The following is a 25,066-nucleotide window of genomic DNA, read 5'->3' as shown; positions in this document are numbered from 1 at the left end:
TGATTTTAAGACAGAAACACACAGAGCCACATCCAGCTTCACAGCAGGTTCTGAGGAGGCTGGTCCATTCTCATGGTCTGGTGGACGTGTAAGGATGCATCCGGACTGCCGACAGTACATGGTCCCACGTTAGAGGAAGGATCTCCTCAGCCAGGTTAGACCGTATTTATGTTTTAAGCACCATTTTAGTATTTTAAATGTGCAGCATTGTTCAGCTGGTTTACTGATCACTCTTTGGTTTTATGTCATGTTTTTATCAGGAACGGAGCGCATATTGGCATTTAATACAGTTTTAACTTTCGATAGGAGTTTTAGAGAGGTGTTGTTTATTTTTGGGCATTTTAGGCTGAGGAAGAGTGATTTTAATAATCTTAGGCAGTGGTGGGACCGTGGTAAGGTAGAAATTAAACTCCTTTGTCAGCAGCACACTTTCAACGTCACTAGAGCGTCACCAGATCTATGAAGGACCTGGAAACTGAGATAGTGGACCTAGAAAGTTTGAGCGAGTCCACAGAGATCGAGGACATATTGAAGTCCTCAGTAAAAGCGGCTCTCGGACCTGTTGATTAAAGTACAAGGCGCACTGGTCAGGTCCCGATTCCAGACCATCGCGAGATGGACACTCCTCTGCTTCTTCTTGCCTGGAGAAGAGGTGGGCAGGGAGTGATCCACTCACTGCTGACGGACAGGGCAGCCGGTTGTGGAGCCAAGCCAGATCCGGCGAGCGGTGGGTTTCCTCCCTTTACAGTGAGTATAGGGAGGAGGAGAGTCAGGAGGGGCTCTGTGAGCTGCCTCAGGTCTCCGAGGAGACTAATGAGGCTACAGACCCATAACCCCAAGAGCTGGCTGCCTGCAGGAATGCAGGGAGGCGCGCCCCGGATCGGCCTCCCGCTGAGTTTACAAGAAATACTGGGATGTCCTGGAAGGACATCCTAGGCGTCTTCAACGAGTCGCCTCTGGTTCCATGCCGTGTCCTGCCGGAGGCAGTGCTGGCTTCTGCGAAAGGAAACCCGCAGGACATCGGTAACTGCCTGTGTCTGCTGTGTGGATTACAAGCTTCTGTCCAGGGTCCTGGCCTCCAGGCTGAGGAGCTATGGAGCAGGTCCTCCATCGGGACCAGACCTACTGTGTGCCCGGCAGGTCCATGGTGGACAAACACCTCATTCGGATGTTTTGGAGGTCTCCAGCTCGTTGGGTATGGATACTGGTCTGATTTCTAGATCAGGAAAAGGCTTTTGACGCGTGAACACGGTTCCTCTGGAAAGTTCTGGGAAGTTTGGGTTCAGCGCTGGTTTCATAATAAGATCAAGGTGTTGTACAGTAATGTTGAGTGTGCTGAAGATAAGCAGGCTGTGTGCTCCTTTTAGAGTGAGTAGAGGTCCGGCAGGGCTCTGTCCGGGATGCTCTGCTCTCCCTCAACCCTCCTCATTAAAATACGCTCTAGCCTGCATGGTTTTACCTGGTTTTAGTAAGAATGATTTTATCGGATGCCGGACTGTTGTTTTTATCAAGAATCAAAAAGATGTAAACCTTTTAAATCAAATAGTACATGATTTTAGCATGGCATCATCAGAGGGTGAACTGGAAGAGCGCCTCGCTGTGGGGAGTGGCGTGGCGCCTCAGTTCTTCCAAAAACTCATATGGAAGGCAGAGGTTTAAATATTTAGGAATATACCTGGGAAACCGAGCATGGTCCAGAAGAACTGAGGCGTCACAGAGAAGATAGAGGGAAACTTTCCAAGTGAAGTGGCTGCTCCCCAGATGTCTTTTAAAGGTAGAGTACTGGTTTTAAACAATCTTATTGCATCCCAACTGTGGCACAGGTTGACAGTTTAGACCCTCCTCTGGCTTCTTAGCCAACATAAAAGATGTGGATTTCTTTTGGGAGGGTCTACACTGGCCACAGGGGTGCTGTTACCAGAGAGGAGGGACAGGGCCTTGTCCACCTGGCCAGCCGGAGCCACTTTAGATTACAGTTTGTTCAGAAGTTTTAACGAGTCCGGTTTTAGTGTGGCGAGACGTGGCTCATCCTCAGACGTCTGACAACCTAGGGCTGGATACTGCTCTGTTTTAATAGACCCCAGCTTTTAAAACTAAGTGGGCTGCCTGTTTATCAGGGTGTTTTAAGTCGTGGGCCCTTTTAAACGAAGGTGCCGTCTGACTCTCTGTTCTGGTTGTTGAGAGAACCATTAATTCACGGAATGACATTAGCAGCGTCACCCCTGGACTACGGCGCTGCTAACTTCTCTGCAGCAGTTGGTGGATGCAGTGGGGCCGGCTGAGCGACTGCCCTGGGCCCTGCTGGGTCTGCATTCCGACCGGGTGGGAGGCTCCTGGAGCTGTGGAGGCAGAGGCTGACCGGGTTGGAAGGAGCCTCCTCACACAGCCAGCAGAGAAGAGCCGGACTGCAGACCCCTTCCCAAACATCTCCCTCAGCCGGGGCTGGGGACTCAGCCCCTGCTGAGGCGAGCCACCCAGAAAACTGCACACTGAACAGCAGACAAGAAGACTTTGTATTTTAACCTCGTGAAGAGCATCAACAGGTCCAGACTGTGCAACAGACCGCCCACTGTGGTCAGAGAGACTTGGGCATGGAGGCTGGCAGTGGGGTCCTAAAGCCTCTAAAAAAGGACCGCTGACCTCCAGTGGCGGATTTTAGCAGTGCTGTCGCGTCAACGCTTTTATTTCATAATCAATCCCGCTGTCCTGAGCCAGTGCTTCTGTGACCTCCGGGAGACTATTTACCATGTTTTAACGAGTGTAAGAGACTTTTGAGTTTCTTGCTCTTTTAACAGTGGTTTTAGTCTTTTAATGTGGTTTTACAGAGAAGGTTTTATCATGAGCTGCCTACAAAAACAGAAAAGAAAATGGCAGCTCCTAAATTTTTATCCGTGAAGCCAATGGCAATATTTAACTAGGAAGTCCCGGTGGAAAACAGAGAGGGGCAGGACCGGCAGTGTGGCTCAACATCAGAGCCAGACTCTGGCTGGAGTTCAGGTTTTATAATTGGAGACCTGGATGCTTTTAAACAATGCTGGTGTTTTAAAGATATTGTTGCTCTGTGGTGGAAGAGGTTGGAGTTTACCACTTTTATGAGGTAAAACATGTTTTTGTTTTAATGTTTTATGTTTTGTTTGTTTTTATTTTTATTTTAACAACTGATTTTTAAACACTTTCTTTTAGAAGCTATGTATGAGAAAATGTAAATAAAGTGTTTTAAAAAATCAAAAATCTCTCTCTCTCTCTCTCCCTCTCTCTTCATCTCTCTGTCTCTCTCTCTCTCTCTCTCTCTCTCTCTCTCTCTCTCTCTCTCTCTCTCCTCTCTCTTCTTCTCTCTCAGTTTTCTTTTTTCTTCTTTTTTCGCAGTCGAGCCAGCACTCCCTTCTGTCAGCACCAGCGCCGAGGCCCGCGGTGAGGGCGGGTAAAGAGCGGTCCCGAGAAAGTCACATCCATGGTCATCCTCCAGCTACGGGACGGGGGCAGTCTGGAGCAGGCGGAGCGGGCTCGGCTGCTGTAAACAGTCGCACTGCGATGGCGTCGGTGCTTCTGGAAAGTCGATTTTCGAGAAGTGTGAATGTGTATAATCCTGGTATAACGCCGTATATTGATTTAAAATCCTCCTGAAACTCACCTGCTTGTGTTGACATCTCTCTTTTGCAGGCATAGTAGTTTAAAGGGAAAAAAAAACCCATTTTATATTTCAACTCCATTTCAGACCCGTTTCCTGCTTTATTGCAGTGAAATTTCTCAAAGCAATTTAAAATAATTAAAATACACAAAGACTAACACTGGGTTTTTAAATATATGAAACAGTGGCTACATTATATCTGCAGCCAAAAGGTAAAACTGTTATTCTGCATTGAGGCTTCTCTCTCTCGTACAACTACTCGAAAATATTGTGTAATAAAAATAAACTAGAAAACTCAACTCAGCGACGGCCTCTATGAATGCACGAGATGTATGGAATGACCAAGAATCACAGGGTTGTTGTTTGTTCATTCGACATTACGAACTATTGTCTACATTGTATACATGTATTCGTCTAGGCCTCTGTCATTAGCCACTAGGAATACTAATATTGGAGCCAACATGTAGTTTTGATGCTCTCTTCTATCTTTAAGAAACAGCAGCAGGTGAACTGGGTTGCACTTCCTGAATGTGACCACAGGGGCACCGTGCGATTAAAAACATAGGTGCTAATGACAACAGGTGGGTGGATGGGAAGCAGCAATCTTTATATATATATCTATATATATAGATAGATAGATATATATGTGGATATATATTCATATATATATAAATATATATATCTTTATATATATCTTTATATATAGATAGATATAGATAGATATGTGTATATGTATATATATATATATATATATAAAGATATATATCTTTATATATATATATATAGTTAGATAGATATGTGTATATGAATATATATATACATATATATATATATATATATATGTATATATATATACATATACACATATCTATCTATCACTGATATTATTATTATTATTATATATATATATCTTTATATATCTTTACATATATATAGATAGATAGATATGTGTATATATGTATATATATAATCTTTATATATATATATATATCTTTATATATATATACAGATATGTGTGTATATATATATATATATCTATATGTGTAAATATACACATATAGATATATATAGATATATCTATATATATATCTCTCTATATATATATATATACACATATATGCTTCAGTATTAACTTCTTTCTTTTGACACAAGAATCACACACATTTAGGGAGAGTCAAGAGATGAGCCAAATTTTGTAATTATTGTCTTTTTTTTGATGACGTTCATATATTTTCTTGTTTGTGCTGCCAGGAATGATATGTTTACTTATGAAACCTTCCAGTTGTTGTTTATAAATTAATAGTCCTTTGAATATCAATTATAGTGGACACAAGACAATAACTATTTCTGTATTTAATGACTCAACATTGTATTTGAGGTGTAGCAAATACATGATATATTCCTCTACATTTTCTAGGATCAGCAGCTGATATTTTCACCATTCTTGCATTAAGCCTGGACTGGTCGAGATGGACTGGCCTTTGTCACCATGGCGACCAGATGAGTGCGCCCTCAATGATCGGGGGAAAAGCAGGAGTTGTGTTACAGTTCCAGAGAAAAGTGCAGACTGCAAATGGAGATGTGATTTTGGGACTTCTCTGCACTTTGCATCAGGAGGCTTTGTGTTGCAAGTCATTACTTGATGGAGAAAGCAATCATGAAGGTGGTGCGTCCAGACTGTTGATGTCATCAGTCCAGAGGCTGAATCACCGCCAGGTTGACTAATTCTCAGAAAGTCACAGCTATGAGCTGCCGTCCCACACCCGAGTCAAATGGTGAGGCCGAGCTTCTGTGCTGAGGCGTGTCTTTGAATTACAGAGAATTAAGACAGTTCATGGAAAAAAGACAAACCAGTTTTAAATTTCAGTCCAAGAGCGGATGCAGGACCTTGCATTAAGTAGTGGATATTACAGAGCACCTGAATAACTTGAACACAATGAGTACAGCTCATGAGCTTGAAGGCCAAAGACCTCCAAAATACACCCCAGTATGTCAAACTAGCGATCTGATTGGTTGAAGATGATGTCAATCAACAATAAGGTCCCCATGATTTTTACATTTTAAATGTATTTGTTATGAAATAGCTCAGATCGGCTTCAGAGAGGCTTAGAAGGCCAGACGTACGCCGCAACAGAAATACAAAAGATGTCATGTGACCAAGAGTACAATAGATCCCCAGATAATTGATCTCTGGGTGAAATAACTACAGGTTACCATCAGGAAGTTTCATATGATCCATGTTTGATGTCTTTAGGACATGTTCTTGGTGCGTCCATCCTGGGCGGATCCTCCTCTGTTGCTCCTGAGTTCTTCCTTTTTTCATCAGTTTTTCTTCAAGTTTTTTCAAGGTCAAAGGTCAGGGGATGTCGTATGTGTACAGGTTCAAGCCCTCCTGAAGCAAAGTGGTGATTTGTATGATTTTGGGCAGTATCAAATAAACTGAATTGATTCTGATCCTTCTCAGTGAAATGTGCAGAGCTGCAGCTCATCAGAGAACTGAGTCATGGTCTTCTTCTCCGGGAGAAGAGGATCAGAGGCTGGAGCTGGTGGACAGTCACAGATACAACAGCAGCTGTTTGTGAACGTGTGAGAGCAGAGGAATTCTGGGAGTGCTGAGCGGACCAAACACCCATAATCATTACTTGATCCACAGTTGGGCTGGTTGTGACGTCAAGAGATGAGGCGTGACGCGCATCCTCAAATGCACACACACACACACACACACACACCAGGACTGAGGGAAGACAGAGCAGCTTCTTCTCTCCAGAGGTTCCCCCACACAGAAGGTGAACGAGACCGTAAACTGACCTGAGGGCAGTTCAGCAGTGAGAATCTGACCAGAGGAAACTGGACATGTTGGAGCATCAGGACCTTGCTCTCTTTAACTGAATTGGTGAAATAGTTCCTGATGCTGATTACGTGATCATTTATTTTGCTTTCAGGGTGTAATAGCTACTCTCTCATTTATATCTGAGCTAAAGTTGATGATTTGATGAAGATGTGCGTCTTATAATAACATAAGTGCTAAAACCTTGAAGCAACAGTTTGACTCATGAATGAAATATCGTCTGAACCCGGTTTGCCAGCTTCTGTTGCAGTGTGTGTGTCCTGTGACGTAGTGTTGTGCAGCGATGTGTGTTGGTGCTGGACTCTGCTGCTGGCATCAGTGGGAGGACAGAGGGAGTCCCTCCCTCAAAACCTCTGTGTGGGGAACACAGCCAGATAAGCTCAGAGGTGAGGCCAGGACCCGTTCTCCATGGCACGCCACTCCTCCGTCATGACTCACCCTCTAAGCTCTGAGTGTGTTGTGTTGAGCAGACCAGACTCACCTGGACCTGGACCTGGACCTGGACCTGGACATGGACCTGGACCCAGCTGTGTGTCCCTGAAGAGTGACTGCTCTATAGAAAGGCATATACGTTTCAAAGATGGAATTCAGTCTGTTAGGTAAGCTTTTACAACCAAAATAAACTAAATCTGTCAGAATTTTACTGAACATGTGCATCAGCCCTGTGTTTCTGTCAGGATCCATCAGCAGAAAGATGACTCTCCTCGACCGGGACCTGGACCTGGACCCAGCTGTGTGTCCCTGAAGAGTGACATGTCTACGGACAGGCACATATTTTTCAAAGATGGAGTTCAGTCTGTTGAACTAAGGTGAGCTTTCATTTGGCGACTGTGTTTCTATCAGGATCCATCAGCAGAGATCAGACCCTCCTTTACCTTTGACTTGGATTCTGAAGACGGAACATAATATACAACTTGTACTTTTGTTTCTCCAAAGTTCAGCAACAGAGATCCGTGATTGGGAGACCTGGACCCCATATTTAAGGTGTGAGTCAGAGACTGTAGAACATATAGAGATGAGTCAAAGAGTTGGATCGTTGATGGAGATTAGACAGGCAGGTGGAGCAACAGTCACATATTCAAGAGGCCGCGCCCTCTATGTCTCACCTTCAGGCTGTATCATTTAAGCGGCTGAGTTATTTGTATCTCTGTAGGGATGAACTCACTTGTGGAGCTTTTGTGTGTGGCACTGTTCGCTAATCACATCAAGCTTGCAAGCACAAAGGAATCGGAATTGTTATATTGGAGGTTTCAATATTCATACTACCAAACTCATGAGGAGTGAAAAAAGTGACCACAATCTAAATAATATTATCATTGGTTTAAGAACAAGGTCCTCCATCTGTTAAGCCCTATAATAATAGTAAAAACAAATATACATTGTCATTATATATAATATGGTTAAAGGACTCAAGGACTTTTCCTTGAGTCTGTTCTGCCTCTACCTGGTTGTCACGATACTAACATTATAACTTCTATACGATACCTGCCATAAATATCATGATACTGATACCAGAATTCAATACGATACCATAAATACGAGACTGGTATATTTATCTATAATATTAATGAATAAAACATCTGTATGGTTCACTTTTTACCAACTTTTTCAACACTTAACAAATGGCAGTAATATTAGTATTAGCCCACAGCAAGATATGAATGAAACTACATGGAGCCATCATAGCATTGATTATACGCTAAGAGGCCTTGTATCTGACCAGATGATACAGAGTTCATCAGGATGAGCAGCTGTAGAGTTACATCACTTTACAGACTGTCTGCATTGGAGACAAAGAACTGAAACATTTCACTTCTGGCATCTTTACACTAAGAACAAAACTCTCTCATGTGATCAGAGCATGTGCAGACAGCTTGACGGAGCATCTTTAATGATTATACAAAAATATGCAAATCATATCGTGTTAATGTGGATACCTTGTTAGTATCTGAACGCTGTGACATCTTAATGCTGATTGGCGAGACTCAAGATCATGTTTTTACAAAGCTGACATTTTTTTTTCTGCATCTTCAGGGGTAAAGGGAAATCTACTACTTCCCCAAATTTCCAGATTTGATACCTTTTTGATTTAAACCAAAAATAGGAATTTTGGGGTTTTTTGCCCAATTTCATTATAAATTTACCACTTTGGTTTGTTTAATTTAGGATCTACTTAAAAGAAACAGGGTTTTTAAAAGTAAGCCTGAACCGTATGATTAAACGACCTTTTTCAAATAAAAATGTCTTTAATTAAAGATTTGGCTTTTTTTTAAAAAATAAAAATGAAAACCCCCTTAAAAATCCGAAGATTTTTAAAAATAAGTTTTAACGTGAAAAGACGGGGAAGAAGAAGCATTTTAAGATCACATAAATTCTTGAGGAAAACGGGGAAATGGTACTTAACAGTAAGAGGTTTTAAAGGTTGACATCAAATAGAACAATTATTTTCATATAAACATTAGTTCTAAAGGAAGAATCAAACTCAACGGGGATAATGAATTTTCCAGTGTGGTTAGGACCAACGAAAAAAGCTAACTCTGACATGTTGAAAAAGCGAAATCAGGAAACTCAACAGGGTCCAGATTGTTAAACACATCTTCAGGATCTCAGACAGACATTAACTCTTGTGGGTTAGAAATTTCAAACACCCAGAGCGTCCTGAGTGTCGTGATGGACAGGATTTTAGGAGATTATCAGTTGCACTGTCAAAATATGATAAGAAAGCAACATGGACTCTTTGGCCTTCAGTCAGAGCTATGCCAAACTAGACATATTCAGATCTTCTGAATAAAACATGATCATGATTGAAAGTGCAAAACAGCAGGTTTGAAGATTGGGTTTACTGACTGGATGAGCTGTGATCTGGGATTCCCAGATCAATTAAGAGCACTATATTGTCTGAATCAGGTATTCAGAGACAATGTAAAGTCTCGAACAAGACTTGGTGCTGTTTGTGTTTGTGTTGTGCGGTCAGAGGGTCTGCCCGGGAGGTGTTGTGAGAGTGTTCTGGATGTGTCAGCATGCGGTTGTCATCAGCCCGTGTGTGTGTGTGTCTTGTGTGTGGTGTGTCTGCCTCTGTGTGTGGGACGTGTTGTGACAGGGGAGTGTGTGTGTGATGATGTGTTCATCATTCTGGTTCAGTAATGAAGATGGAATCATGGAAGCTAACAATCCATACGAGTCCAGAGACCTGTTTGAGAGAAATCCTAGAAAACTATAGGTTTGTAGTGGAAGGAACATTTCTATGAATGACCACTATTGATGTTTGAATAATAAGGTTTATACTACTTCTAGAGAGAAAGGACTTTTATGAAGGTGCGACTTGACGATGTTCAGGAGTTTGGACAGCATGCATTGATCAGAATTTGTTACCGATGGGACTGACTCTAGGTGGTGATGAGCTGGTGATAGTTTAAGAAATGTCACTAAAATGGAGAGTCTGTGACTAAGTCTTACAGCCCAAATGACAACTGCTGTCAATCTGAGCCCACTTATCCTAACAATGAGGCTTTAATTCATACAGCATGAAAGAGAGATACAGCCAAATTGATCATTTATAATCGAAATACAAGTTCGGAAAAGTTCAGTCAAACTTTGAATAACTACAGTCGGATGAGAGATAGGTCTGACGATCAGGGGGTTCAGAGACTGTATAACATGTGAGATGGTCAAAAGTTGGATCGTTGATGGAGATTGGAGCAGGTGAGCAACAGAGGAGTACCTGTCAATCAGAGGCCACGCCTCTATGTCTACCTTCAGGCCTAATATCATTTAACGGTGAGTTATTATCTGTAGGATGAACTCACTTGTGGAGCTTTGTGTGGCACTGACTTAATCACTCCCTTGCAAGCACAAAGGAATCTCAGGAATTGTGATTGGAGTTTCAATATTCATACTGCAAACTCATGAGGTGAAAAAGTGACCAAATCTAAATAATATTAATAAACAGTTTAAGAACAAAAGGTCCTCGCTCTGACTAAGCCCTATAATAATAGTAATATATACATTGTCATTATATATAATATGGTTAAAGGACTCAAGGACTTTTCCTTGAGTCTGTTCTGCCTCTACCTGGTTGTCACGATACTAACATTATAACTTCTATACGATGCCATAAATATCATGATACTGATACCAGAATTCAATACGATACCATAAATCTGAGACTGGTATATTTATCTATAATATTAATGAATAAAACATCTGTATGGTTCACTTTTTACCAACTTCTTAACAAATGGCAGTAATATTAGTATTAGCCCACAGCAAGATATGAATGAAAAATGGAGCCATCATAGCATTGATTATACGCTAGAGGCCTTTAGTCTGTATCTGACCAGATGATACAGAGTTCATCAGGATGAGCAGCTGTGTTACATCACTTTTCAGACTGTCTGCATTGGAGACAAAGAACTGAAACATTTCACTTCTGGCATCTGGCCCCCTAAAACAAAACTCTTGATCCACATTCACGTGGATGACTCATTTTGATTTCAAAGCGGCGAATTTCGAAAGGTGACAGTTTACAAGTATGAATCCTTTGGGTTATTTGATTCCACTTGATGAAACATGGATAAAGCTAAATTCCTACCTGAACCATATGTATTAAACCTCCTCTGACCTCTGATGTCATCTAGACACTCAAGACATTATGGTCTTTAATTGAAGATGAGAATTGTGCTTGTTTTTCATTGTCAGTTGGTATTATTGGATTAGATTTACAATAATATTTTCCAGAATGCATTTACAATCTACATTAACACGATGTTCACAGATTAGTTTAAACACTTTTCAGAAAATAATAATAAAACAATACTCATAAAATACAAACTTGTACAGTTTTGATGTAAAATGAAACCTGGAAACTTAAATTAAGGAGATAGCTTTGAATCGGCCTCAATACACCATTTAAAATATTTAAAAACATTAAATATACTTTTATTGTTTGGTTTCAGCTGCTTGAGAAGAACATTGTCAGCTTTATGAAGAGCGAGCTGAAGAAGATGCAAAAGGCCCTAAATCCAGATCACCCAGAAGGCCCTGCGGGGAAGGAAGATGAGGAGGTGTTGGACGGTGAGGATGAAGAGCAGATGAGGAGCAGCAGGGAAGCATTTCTGAAGATCACACTAAACTTCTTGAGGAGAATGGAGCAGGAGGAGCTGGCTGACTGTCTGCAGAGCAGTAAGAGGATTTTAAAGACTTTACAATGAAACAGAAGACCACCACTCAGTAAGTTCATCTGTGATTGTTGTCATTCCAGAAACTTGTGTGCAGCCCAACATGAACTCAAGTCTAACCTGAAGAAGAGTTCCAGTGTGTGACTGAACTCAAGTCTAACCTGAAGAAGAAGTTCCAGTGTGTGTTTGAGGATCCTAAAGCAGGAAACCAAACCCTCCTGAACCAGATCTACACAGAGCTCTACATCACAGAGGGAGGGACTGCAGAGGTCAACGAGGAGCATGAGGTCAGACAGATTAAAACAGCATCCAGGAAACCACACAGACCAGAAACACCCATCAGACAAGAAGACCTCTTCAAAGCCTCGCCAGGAAGAGAGCCAATCAGAACAGTGATGACGAAGGGAGTGGCTGGCGTTGGGAAAACAGTCCTAACACAGAAGTTCACTCTGGACTGGGCTGAAGACAAAGCCAACCAGGACATCCACTTCCTGTTTCCATTCACGTTCAGAGAGCTGAATGTGCTGACCCACAAGCAGTTCAGCTTGGTGCAACTTATCCATCACTTCTTCACTGAAACCAAAGAAGCAGGAATCTGCAGGTTTGAAGAGTTCAGGTTGTGTTCATCTTTTTGGTCTGGATGAGTGTCGACTTCCTCTGGACTTCCTCAACAATGAGGTCCTGACTGATGTCACAGAGTCCACCTCAGTGCATGTGCTGCTGACAAACCTCTTCACCCGGAAACTGCTTCCCTCTGCTCGCCTCTGGATAACCACAAGACCTGCAGCAGCCAATCAGATCCCTCCTGACTGTGTTGGCTTGGTGACAGAGGTCAGAGGGTTCACTGACCCCAGAAGGAGGACTACTTCAGGAAGAGGTTCAGGGATGAGGAGCAGGCCAGCAGGATCATCTCCCACATCAAGACCTCCCGAAGCCTCCACATCATGTGCCACATCCCCGTCTTCTGCTGGATCACTGCTACAGTTCTGGAGGACGTGTTGAAGACCACAGAGGGAGGAAAGCTGCCCAATACCATGACTGAGATGTACATCCACTTCCTGGTGGTTCAGTCCAAAGTGAAGATGGTCAAGTTTGATGGAGGAGCTGCAACGGATCCACACTGGAGTCCAGAGAGCAGGAAGATGACTGAGTCTCTGGGAAGACTGGCTTTTGATCAGCTGCAGAAAGGGAACCTGATCTTCTATAAATCCGACCTGACCGAGTGTGGCATCGATATCAGAGCAGCCTCAGTGTACTCAGGAGTGTTCACACAGATCTTTAGAGAGGAGAGAGGACTGTACCAGGACCAGGTGTTCTGCTTCGTCCATCTGAGTGTTCAGGAGTTTCTGGCTGCTCTTCATGTCCATCTGACCTTCAGCAACTCTGGTGTCAACCTGATGGCAGAAAATCAACCAGGAGCTAAAGGCTTTGTTTGGCCTAAAGTATTGAGATCAGAACCTAAACTCAAACATCTCTACCAGAGTGCTGTGGACAAGGCCTTACAGAGTCCAAATGGACACCTGGACTTGTTCCTCCGCTTCCTCCTGGGTCTTTCCCTGGAGACCAATCAGAGTCTTCTGCAAGGTCTGCTGACAGAGACAGGAAGTGGATCACAGACAAATCAGGAAACAGTCCAGTACATCAAGAAGAAGATCAGTGAGAATGTGTCTCCAGAGAAAAGCATCAATCTGTTCCACTGTCTGAATGAACTGAACGATGGTTCTCTGGTGGAGGAGATCCAACAGGCCCTGAGATCAGGACGTCTCTCCACAGATGAACTGTCTCCTGCTCAGTGGTCAGCTCTGGTCTTCATCTTACTGTCATCAGAAGAAGATCTGGAGGTGTTTGACCTGAAGAAATACTCTGCTTCAGGAGGCTCTTCTGAGGCTGCTGCCAGTGGTCAAAGCCTCCAACAAAGCTCTGTATGGATACGTTAACATTACTAAATGGATTGATGTTTTACTTTGATTAAACATGTTGTTTGTATTAATCTCTGTTCCTCCCTTAGGCTGAAGGGCTGTAAACTCTCAGAGAGAAGCTGTGGAGCTCTGTCCTCAGTCCTCAGCTCCCAGTCCTCCAGTCTGAAAGAACTGGACCTGAGTAACAACATGCTGCAGGACTCAGGAGTGAAGCTCCTCTCTGCTGGACTGGAGAGTCCACATTGTAGACTGGAGACTCTGAGGTGGGTTCACTGAATTATAAATAAAGATAAGAGCCCAATATGATCTTAATGTAACATGAATTAACTGATGATCACTGATGTGAACAGAGAGAAATGAGCTGAAACAAATGGTTTCATAACCAGATGGAGTCCCTGCACACACATTTCTCCTTTCAGAGAACAAGAATATAATATATTGGCTCTTTTGATTGACATCGCCTGAAGAAACTGAATTTAAAGCTGCAGGAAAATTATTGCAGTTAAATATTTTTTATAAAATGAAGTCCTTTATTTAAAGTCACATTTTTCAAAAGCTTTCTGTTTTAAATACAAACTTTATTTTACTTTAAATAAGAAGATATGTATTTTATTATAGTATGTATATTCATAATTAATCCAGTTCATGAAATCTGTAATAAATATGTTGTAGATGTTATTCAGTTTAGTTTTCTTTATTTAACTTGACAGTGTTGTTTACATACACGTTAATACAACTGTTGGCTACTTCAATGCATATGGCACAAAATCATAGGCATATCTGACATTGATGTTCTGACCTTTAGTGAGAAACTCTCTCTAACTGGACCTCAAGGTTTAATTATACCTGATATACAATCATGACACTTGTCTGGCTTCATGCTGCTGATGGATGACTGAACAGGCCTATGGGACAGAGCCAGGGACCACAGGGTCAGGGCCAAGGGTCAGGGCAAGGTCAGGGGCCAAGGGTCAGGGGCCAAGGGTCAGCAAAGGTCGGGCCAAGGGGGCCCCGTCCTTCCACCAAAATTAAAGAAAAAAGTATTGAGAGTATATATACCAAAAAATTGTTATCCAATTGATTAGAATTTTAAAGTTTAAATTTTTAAAACGGGATACAAAATAAGGTTTACTGCGCCGTTTAAAAGGTTACTTAAAAAATAAAATCGTAAAACAACTTATTTTTATTCAATAAAGGGGTTTAAAATTCACTTACATTCTTAATTTAAGGTTTTTTTTTATAAGCAATAATCGCCCTTTTTTAGTCCGCACTTAACCCGGGGTTTTTGACCCATCATTCCAAAAACCCTTTTTCGGGGACAACATTTGGGAAACAATTCCGGAACTGAGGCTGATTTAACCGGCCAGCAAAATGATTGGAACTTTAAATTGGATTTTTGGCCCCTTTCCATTTTTTATTTTAAATGAAAAGTTAAGTACATCCCTTATAGCTTAATCCCGGGATTAATTTCCTTAAAATTTTCCGGAAGGCCCTTTGGGTTTCCCGTAAATTACTCGCGGTAGAATATAGGAAAAAAAAACCCCCTTTTTCCTTAACGCCTTCAAAGTTTGTGTTTTTTCTACATTAGGGGATTATGAAATTCATTTTGGCAATTCAAACTTTCTGGCACCTCAGGGAATAATAATTCCGTGACTTTTGGTCCTTTAATTGCGATCACCAATAGTTGTTTACAAAAATTTCTTTATGGCGGGAAAAATCTTTTTTCTTTTCCCCAATGAAAGCTTTAGCGGGAAAATGATGGATATAGGGAAAAACGGCCCTGAAAATCCAAGCTTAAATTTCCTTATTTCCCCTTTCTTTTTTAAATGTCTGGTAAAACGAACTTGCACCGGGGCCAGAGTCAACCCTTAACCCTTTTGGGGATCCAAATGGGGGGTTAAAGGGGCCCAGAACAGACGAACCTAATTTTCACCTGGTTTTGAAACTTATAATAAGTCCTGAAAACTGAAGGTGTCTTGAAAGATGAACTCAATTCTCATGTCACCATACATGTTTCATTGGAAATCTCTGAAAGATGTAGATCTCAGATGGTTTCTGGAGTTCCTTTATCCGTCAAGGTATGACCTGGTGTGTCATTGATTCAGGATTGGCAGACTTTGTAAGTTATCATCCAGCTTCACAGACTGGTTCAGATGAATCTGGTGAGTTCAACTTATTCTGTTGACCTCTGTCTCTGTTTCATCCTCTGATGTCTCACTTTGTGGATCTGGCCATCAGATTGTAGATTACCTCCAGTGCAGAACTGTAATAGCCTTGACATAACTGAGCTGGGCTCACATGTGGTCATGCTCTGTAACAGACAAATCCGTTTCAGGATCCGTTTGGCTGTCTGCCCTCTTTCTGCCTCAGTCTTGAGGAGACAATATGTCTGAAATCATATTCAGAGAACTGCAAGCTTTGCCAATCACATTGTCTGTGAAAAGTTCATTTACAATCTGAAAGATGTTTCAACTTTACTCTTGTAGTTTCAACATGTTTGATCTATTTCATATCGTGAAAAATAGTCTCATACCAATAGTTCTGTTTGTTCAGCTCACATATAAGCTGCTACTCTTTCATGGTCGATTTGAACATATCATTCTTTTCTCTTTCTTACTCTGACAGTCCTTACATGTGCTGACAGCATCCTGGATGTCTTGTTATTAGGAAAAATAGGTAGACATTCACATGCCTTGATGTCCATCATGAAGCTGAATATCTCAGACCTCATCATAATATTCTATCATTATACAACACCAGTCCTTCTGAACTGTGATGTCTGGAGGAAGTAGTCACCTTGGCAGGCACCTTGACAGCATAAGGCCAGGTCAGGGCATCTGCAGCTGTCCAGAGTCTGGGACCACTCAGCTTGGTGGGTGAAATGGGCCAGACAGTGGAGCCAGGCTTCACACTGGTCAGCTCCAGATTTCTGAGACAGCAGCCTGAGATGTCAGATGTATCTGAGACAAGTTCGCACATATCTGTAGGGTTATAACCATCATATAATAAAAGTCTCTGACATACAGGAACTGTGTCCAAATCTTTACAGTTTATCAAGGGAATAAGTGGTTGTGATCATCTGGATAAAGGAATCTAATCACAGGTATTGAAATAATAACATGTATTTTTTCTATTTATGCAGCATCTGAGTGTTCTGAACAAAACCATTGGTTTGAACTGTTCACCATGTTTTAAAACAGGACTCCATAAGATAACTACTAGCATCTGATGACATTAGGTTCATATCTGAATGCTACAGGTGACTCTGTGATGAGTTGTTTTATCCTGATCCTCCTGCATTGCACTCATGATTCACATCGTTTTAGAATGTTGATTTGTGACCTCAGACAGGTTTGGATACCTGCCTGGTGAGACATACAGGATCCTTCTCAGATCAGTGGCTTGTTGGGTGGCTCAAGCTCAGTGATAGCTTTAAAGCCTGTCTGGGATACAACATGCAGTGTCAAGGTACTGAGAAATGCTCAGAAGACATTTGTCGTGGTTTGCTTCAAACCAGACTTCTAGTGTTTAAAGTCTTTGGGCTCCTTCATGGACTTCTTCAGAGTCTGAATAAGGATGTCATCCATGAAACAGGTTTCTTTCAAGAGCTGTCATTCAGTTGAAAGATTTTCACTGTGATTCAAATGGCAGTCTATTAAAGAAATACCTTGAATTATGAAGGTATTGAGTTCTCTCATCTAGTGGTATCTGCCAAACACTTGCTGTCAAAATATGTGCATTAGGTAGGATGTCATCTATTGTTAGAATAAACTTTTTCACTTTATTCAGGGTTTAGATCAACACAAACTTAGCTTTTTGTTATTCTTGGGACAGCAATAAGCAACCACTCTAGGTCAATTAGTCTATTCATGACTCAGTCAAGTTCTTCTTTTACTGAGAGATCGCTGACAGGAGCTGTTCAGCTGTTCAGCTGTAGTCAGGTTCTCCAGTCTGAGATGGGCATCTTGGTCTGCCAGTCTGCTGGGCTGGCTTTCAAGACTGTGCTTTTAATCTCTATTCTCTTAACAGATGAGCTACATTTGAACAAGTTGTCATAAGATTATGTTTATTTAAACCAAATGAGCTTTACTCTGTGGTAGCTGTGGTGAAAAAGTACCCAAAAGTCATATTTAAAGTAAGATACTTGACTGAATTCAAGTAAAGTAAAGTCATGAGAATACTACTTGAGTAAAAGATTAAGTATGATTTTTTCTTAAGTATCAAAAGAATTTTCTGATAAATGTTAAGTATTGAAAGTAAAGAAAAGTAAATGCTGTTAATAAAAACATCATTTTGAATGATGAAGTTTATTTGTTTTTCTGTCATGAACAAAATGACTAGGATGAACTTAGCAATATATGAATACTATGAAATTACTAAAATATAAACACATTCTGAAAAGCAGACCAAAAGTCAAAATCATCACTTTAGTGAAAAATGTCTTGTCTTCAAAAGTTGATTTTCAAAATGGACAGATGTCAGTCTGCTCTTCTAACTGAACTCCTCACTGAAGAGCCTTCTCCTGGTGCAGGTAGATGTGTCTAGCTCACAGGCCCTGGTCAGGTAAGGGTCAATCAGGCCCTGAGGTCAGGTAGGGTCTGGCTTCAGGCCATGAGGTAGATGTCAGCTCAGGCCCTGATCAGGTGAGGGTCTGCTTCACAGGCCTGATGGTCTAGATGTCTGGCTTCACAGGTGATGCAGGAATGTCAGCTTCACAGAAGAGACAGTTGGGAAGTCAGAAGTCAAGTGATAGCTCCATAGACTGCATCAGGGCTTGAGATCAAGAAGAACCTCAAGATGTACCTTTAAGTCATAGCTGCAAGGGTTCTTCAGTGCTGCTTGAAGTCCATTCCTGAAATAAGTGAGAGTATTATAGACATGATGAATTATAACACTTCCTAAATGAAAAACAGTTTTGTACTAAATAGTTTGTTTTAATTTGAGATACAAGTTTCATGCACTGTCCTGCATCAGTTAAGAATATGTACTTGTATCTCTGTAGTTAAACACAACAACAGTCCCAAATCTATTCATACATTATGGACATACTCTTTATAATATTAATAAAATAATGATTAATAATATGCTGGAATGATGAGCATTATATTATGCAAAAGACTCAATCAACAAATTCTATGTCAACACTTCTTGGCTGTTAAATGATCAGTCTATATCAGAATTGTCTCATTTATTGTGATAGCTGAAATGCCTAACGACTGCGTCAATGAGACATGTCTTTCTGAAGATATAACCTCAGAATCCTGAGACAACACTGAAGCTTAACAGGTTATGGTGACTAAACATTCAGTTGTCATGATTAATTAATTTACCTCAATGTGTTTCTGAGGTTGGTGAGTTTTTGAAATGTCTGTTTCTGATAAGGCACTTCATCCAGTAGGAAGAAACTTTCCTGACAGAAAGAGTTGATGAGCCTGACGTTGATCTTGGTCATGGTTGTTGAGACTTCCTCTGCTCACATGAAATGGTATCTGTCAGCTGCTGCATCTGGGATCACTGAAGAAAACAGGGAAGAGATCAATGAGACCTGCATCCTGCTGTGTTCCTGACAGTGCTGCGTTCAGGTCTGGGTGTGTTCCACACAGTCTGTGCTGCTCAGGTGCGCAAAGTGTTCAAGTCATGCTGTGATGATCAACGAGTAGAGGTTTCAGAAATGTCAGATAAAGTACAAGTTTTCATTGCAAATGTAGTGATAAAGTGTAAACAGAAATATGTGTATGTCAGATACCCCTATTGAAAGTCAAGTATTCTTGTTCATATACACCACAGAAGTAATGCAGTTTCTATTAATGTGGAAATAGTTTTCAGTTGTATTATTTCTCAGAGTTGTCTTTTCTGATATTACTTAAATCTGCATTATACTTTATTGATTTAATATCCTGAGGCAGTTAAATCCATGTTGTTTCAAAGTCATCTGTAATTTCAAATTGACTGTCTTCTGTCTCCTTGTATCAGGATGTTGATGCTCACATTCAAAATATCACTTCTTTGATTGCATTCTGCATGAGGTTTCTGTCTTTTCTGTCTGTTACCAGAACAGTGTCATTTTATCATGTGTTTTATCTCTGGTTGTTGTCTGTGGCTCCACAGTCAGCTGTTGGACTTCACTCACAGTCAGTTAGCATTCTCTCAGTAGTTCACCTGCTCAGACTGTCACTGGTCTGGAAATTGAGCGTCAGTCTGGAAGCTTGTTGATAGCTCATCTAATATCAGACTACATGACCTATCGACTCGGCCAGGGAAAAGAGCGAACATTTGTGAGCGTCATCACACTTAATCAGGGACCCGAGAAAATTTGTTGTAGAGAAACAAACAACGTGCGGAGCTCAGAAGCCTCCAACTTCCCCAGGGGATGGCCAGGAAAAGCTCAGGATGGGTCCAAACCCTAAAGGAACATATTTGTCATGAGGTCAATAGTCTAAAATCAACCTAACCGGGACAAGTGGAAAGTATGAGATTCCGTCGACAGGTGCAGCTCTTATGTTTGAGTCGCCTTTGCGGGCTAATGAGGTTAAAGAAACTGGTATGGGGCTCAAAACTTTAAATTCAGACATGACCAATGAATTCAAGGTAGAATTCGGTCGCCCCATTCTTCTTGGGGCTATGAAGCTTTCATTTACTGGGTGTAACTTAAGTGTTCAAACGCGATAGGTATGACAGCGAACCTTTGAGGAGCTTATCCGGAGCATGTTAAATTCACTTTACTCTTTCGAGGGGGCGGGCCTATATTTCAAGAATGGACCGATAACAATAGTATTTCAAAACTAGGCGAGGAAGAGAGCTGGGATCACTGAGGCTGGTCGGTGTTCGTCGTTAGTCAAACCCTCTGAACGTATAGCTACTCATGAAGGCAACAGAATGCCCAGAATTCGATGCACCTGGTTTGAGGTCAGAGGGCCTTATTAGTCACGAGTGTCTTTAAAAGGTTCGTGTGTACACTTGAGGCGGGCTGCTGAACCGGCTTTTTGAAATTCAGGGCCTGAATAACGAGCCATGCCTAGTTGACAAAATAGTTTCGCGAAACCTTAAAGTGCGAGACCTACTGCAATAAAGATGACATGTAACTTTCAGGGCTACGGTCATCCTATTAATTCAGCTGTCGCGGGATATAGAGGGGGTAAGTCTGAACAGGCCATTTGCTGCGAATTAAGCAACCGTACCCGTAGACGGCGATGAGTCATTCCCAATAACTTTTGTCCTTCACCTCCCGGAGTTGGATCTGTCCCCACCTTGACAGAGTATTACCCAGTCTGAAACCGTCAGGGTTTTCATTCTTTTGATGTTAGGAACCGTGCAACAGAAGGCATACTATGATTCAATGGGTCAACGCTCGATGGGGAAATGCCGATCCGTTACGGGCGGAGTTTTCCGAATGGTGAGTGGATGGGTGCCGGAATTTCTTTATCTGGCTAAGTTGCACGATGAAGGGATGTTTTATTCGTCAGAAACTGATATACAGAGTATCGTTTTGAAATCATTGCCCGGTGAATCCCGAGCGTACATGCCTTCGATAGCCCGATACGTGGCCCTATGCCAGGGTTAGCACTACGTGGGGACTGCGGTCAGTTTAATCCGAACTGCGATTCGGATTCGGTCCAGGGGTAAAGCCAGGGTCCAGGGGCAATTGGCTAGTGAACAGTTGTCGAAGGGGACGTTTTGACCACTAGTGGCGTGATGCATCCAGGGTGAACGACCCCAAAATGCCACTGGGCGCATATATTTGTGTTCAAAGACACCGAGGCTAACTAATTTTGAAGCGACTGCACTGGGATCAGAACTCACCCCGTATATATGCGTCGGGTAGATCCCTGGTGGCGGAATGATTCGGTTATTTAGACGTAAGAAGCTTTACAAAGACGGATGGACAGGCGGCTAATAGAGTTATGCGCTTGATGTTGTTGAGACAAAACGCTGCCATCGATTTATATGGACGTGGGGCAGCTAGCTGCGGATAATGAAATAATTGACATGTTGCATGGGCAAATGCAGTAAAGTGTGTAGGAAGGGATCTCGCACTTGTGATCCTTGTTAGCACGGTCGTGGGCTTTCTTGCGTGTTTAATAGCCCCCGTATTTACCGTGGCTTCCCTTTTCTACCGTGGCTTGATCTGCTACCAGCTGCAGGAAACCTTGTGAAGTGGAGTTCACATTAAAACATGAACTCATCTGATTGGATGATGAACAGATTGTTTCTGTCATTTCTTCTTCTTTCACTGACGTGATTTTAACTAAATGTCTGTTTACAGAAGAAGATGAAACCAAAGTGAAAGCCACTCGTGTTCATGATGTCAATAATGATTCATTGTGTATTGATATAATAAACTCTGTGTGTTGTTTTGTGTGTTTACAGTCTGTCAGACTGTGGGATCACAGAGGAAGGCTGTTCTTCTCTGGGATCAGCTCTGAAGTCAAACCCCTCCAGTCTCAGAGAACTGGATCTGAGTGAAAACCAGCTGCAGGATTCAGGAGTGAAGCTGCTGACTGGTTTTCTGGAGAGTCCACGTTGTAGCCTGGAGACTCTGAGGTGGGTTCACTGAATTATAAATAAAGATAAGAGCCCAATATGATCTTAATGTAACATGAATTAACTGATGATCACTGATGTGAACAGAGAGAAATGAGCTGAAACAAATGGTTTCATAACCAGATGGAGTCCCTGCACACACATTTCTCCTTTCAGAGAACAAGAATATAATATCTTGGCTCTTTTGATTGACATCGCTTGACGCCTGAAGAAACTGAATTTAAAGCTGCAGGACAATTATTGCAGTTAAATATTTTTTATAAAATGAAGTCCTTTATTTAAAGTCACATTCAATTGTTCAATAACAGCTTGATTAATGACTTTTAATATATTTCTATTATCATGTGAAATAATGTATGTAAGATTCTATTAAATTATAGTTCAGTGATTCTAATGTCATATAATGCCACTGTATGTGTAAATATTTTTTATGTAGCTTTTAGTGTTTTCAACAATATTGTATTTCACACCACATTCAAACATTTGAAAATGCATATCGCTGAAAGCATTTCAACTAAACTAAATCCATTCTTTGGGGTTGGAACAAAAACTCTCAAGGGAAAAGGTCACTAAAAAAGGGAATGGAATCTGCAAATTCTGAACTCTCTCTCTCAAATGGAAAAGAAACACACAGTCTGACCCAAATATTTTATTCAATCAAATTCAATGCATCTGAAACCCCAAAATGAACATCCACTGACAATCAAACCCACTCAAAAGCAGTATAATGGATGACAGTAAAGTCTGCAAACAGTAAATGACTGGAGGGCAAACAGCTGAGACCAGGCGGAAACATGGCAGGGGGTCAATCAGTCACAGTCCGGTGAGGTGGCCCATCAGGTGTTCCTGAGTCTTCAGTGAGGTTGGTAGAATCTAAAAGTCGGGATTGCTGCCGTCAGGTGTCAGGGTCAAACAAAAACTTGTCATGACCATAAGTGACTGGAGAAATAACAATAATAATAATATTATAATACAGGACAACACATCAACTCATAGTGTAGACATCTATGACTGTATTTCTGACACTGAAGTAAGTTAAATACCTCAAAACTGAAGACCAGGAAAAACTACATAGTGAGGCTTTAAAGTCACATTTTTCAAAAGCTTTCTGTTTTAAATACAGGATGTAATATTCATGATTAATCCAGTTCAATAGGAAATCTGTAATAATAAATATGTTGTAGATGTTATTCAGTTTAGTTTTCTTTATTTAACTTGACAGTCAGTTGTTTACTACATACACACGTAATACAACTGGCTACTTCAATGCATGGCACAAAATCAAGGAGATATCACATTGATGTTCTGAAAGTGAGGAAACTCTCTAACTGGACCTCAAGGTTTTAATTATACCTGATATACAATCATGACACTTGTCTGGCCATTCTGATGGATTACTGAACAGGCCTATGGGACAGGGCCACAGGGTCAGCCACAGTCAACAGGGTAGGGGCCACATCATATATATACTTGAGTGAGTCAATGTTCCTCATAAAAGAGTTATTTATTCACACATGATGAACCAAACATTTATCCATTTAAATGAAATAAGTGTTGAAATGAAACTTGTTGTGATCCTTGTGATCAGGTTCATCTTCTCTCTGAAGTCATGAATCCTCCGGCCGTAAGCTGCTTCTACACGTCTGCTACCAGCTGCAGGAAACCTTGTGAAGTGGAGTTCACATTAAAACATGAACTCATCTGATTGGATGATGAACAGATTGTTTCTGTCATCTTTTCTTCTTCTTTCACTGACGTGATTTTAACTAAATGTCTGTTTACAGAAGAAGATGAAACCAAAGTGAAAGCCACTCGTGTTCATGATGTCAATAATGATTCATTGTGTATTGATATAATAAACTCTGTGTGTTGTTTGTGTGTTTACAGACTGTCAGACTGTGGGATCACAGAGGAAGGCTGTTCTTCTCTGGGATCAGCTCTGAAGTCAAACCCCTCCAGTCTCAGAGAACTGGATCTGAGTAGAAACCAGCTGCAGGATTCAGGAGTGAAGCTGCTGACTGGTTTTCTGGAGAGTCCACGTTGTAGCCTGGAGACTCTGAGGTGGGTTCACTGAATTATGAATAAAGATAAGAGCCCAATATGATCTTAATGTAACATGAATTAACTGATGATCACTGATGTGAACAGAGAGAAATGAGCTGAAACAAATGGTTTCATAACCAGATGGAGTCCCTGCACACACATTTCTCCTTTCAGAGAACAAGAATATAATATCTTGGCTCTTTTGATTGACATCTTTTGACGCCTGAAGAAACTGAATTTAAAACTGCAGGACAATTCAGTTCAATATTTTATTGTAAAATGAAGTCCTTTATTTTAAATCAATTTTTCAAAAGATTTGTTTTAAATCCGGCCTTTATTTTACTTTAAATATGAGAAGATAATGTATGTATTATTAGAGTACTTATTATTCATAATTTATCGAGTTCAGTTGAAAATCTGTAATAATAAATATGTTGTAGATGTTATTAGGGCCCGAGACGACGTACGTAGTACGTCCGACGAGGACCTATTGTTATTCGCATGTTTATTATTAGGGCCCGAGACGACGTACGTAGTACGTCCGACGAGGACCTATTGTTTTTCACGTGTTTATTATTATTATTATTAGGGCCCGAGACGACGTACGTAGTACGTCCGACGAGGACCTATTGTTTTTCACGTGTTTATTATTATTATTATTATTATTATTATTATATATTGCCTTAGCAGGGAGATACGAGTGTCTCGGACTGCCACGACAACGTTCAAAATTTCCAAACATATCAGGATCGGCGAAAAATTCGATATTTTTGAGGTCGCGGGAAAAAGTGACAAGAATTAGCTCTCTAGCGCCCCCTTGAGGTAGAAAGAGCATACTTTTTTTCAACAATGACCGATTGACTTGAAATTTTGAGCTAGAGGTTCACCTGGACCTGCTCTACAAATAACT

At 41.2% G+C, this 25,066-nt stretch overlaps 2 pseudogenes; both read left to right on the top strand.

Annotated features, from left to right (window-relative positions):
• Window positions 1–24,202, top strand: part of LOC130196330 (NACHT, LRR and PYD domains-containing protein 14-like) — a 267,022-nt pseudogene extending 242,820 nt beyond the window's left edge.
• On the top strand, window positions 11,621–12,631 carry LOC130197361 (NLR family CARD domain-containing protein 3-like; annotated as a pseudogene).
• Window positions 24,203–25,066: the final 864 nt, after the last annotated feature.

This window comes from Pseudoliparis swirei, chromosome 7 (genome assembly GCF_029220125.1).
Source record: "Pseudoliparis swirei isolate HS2019 ecotype Mariana Trench chromosome 7, NWPU_hadal_v1, whole genome shotgun sequence".
Classification (NCBI taxonomy): domain Eukaryota; kingdom Metazoa; phylum Chordata; class Actinopteri; order Perciformes; family Liparidae; genus Pseudoliparis; species Pseudoliparis swirei.
The sequence above is the reverse complement of the archived record's forward strand: the minus strand, read 5'-3'. Positions and strand labels throughout refer to the sequence as shown.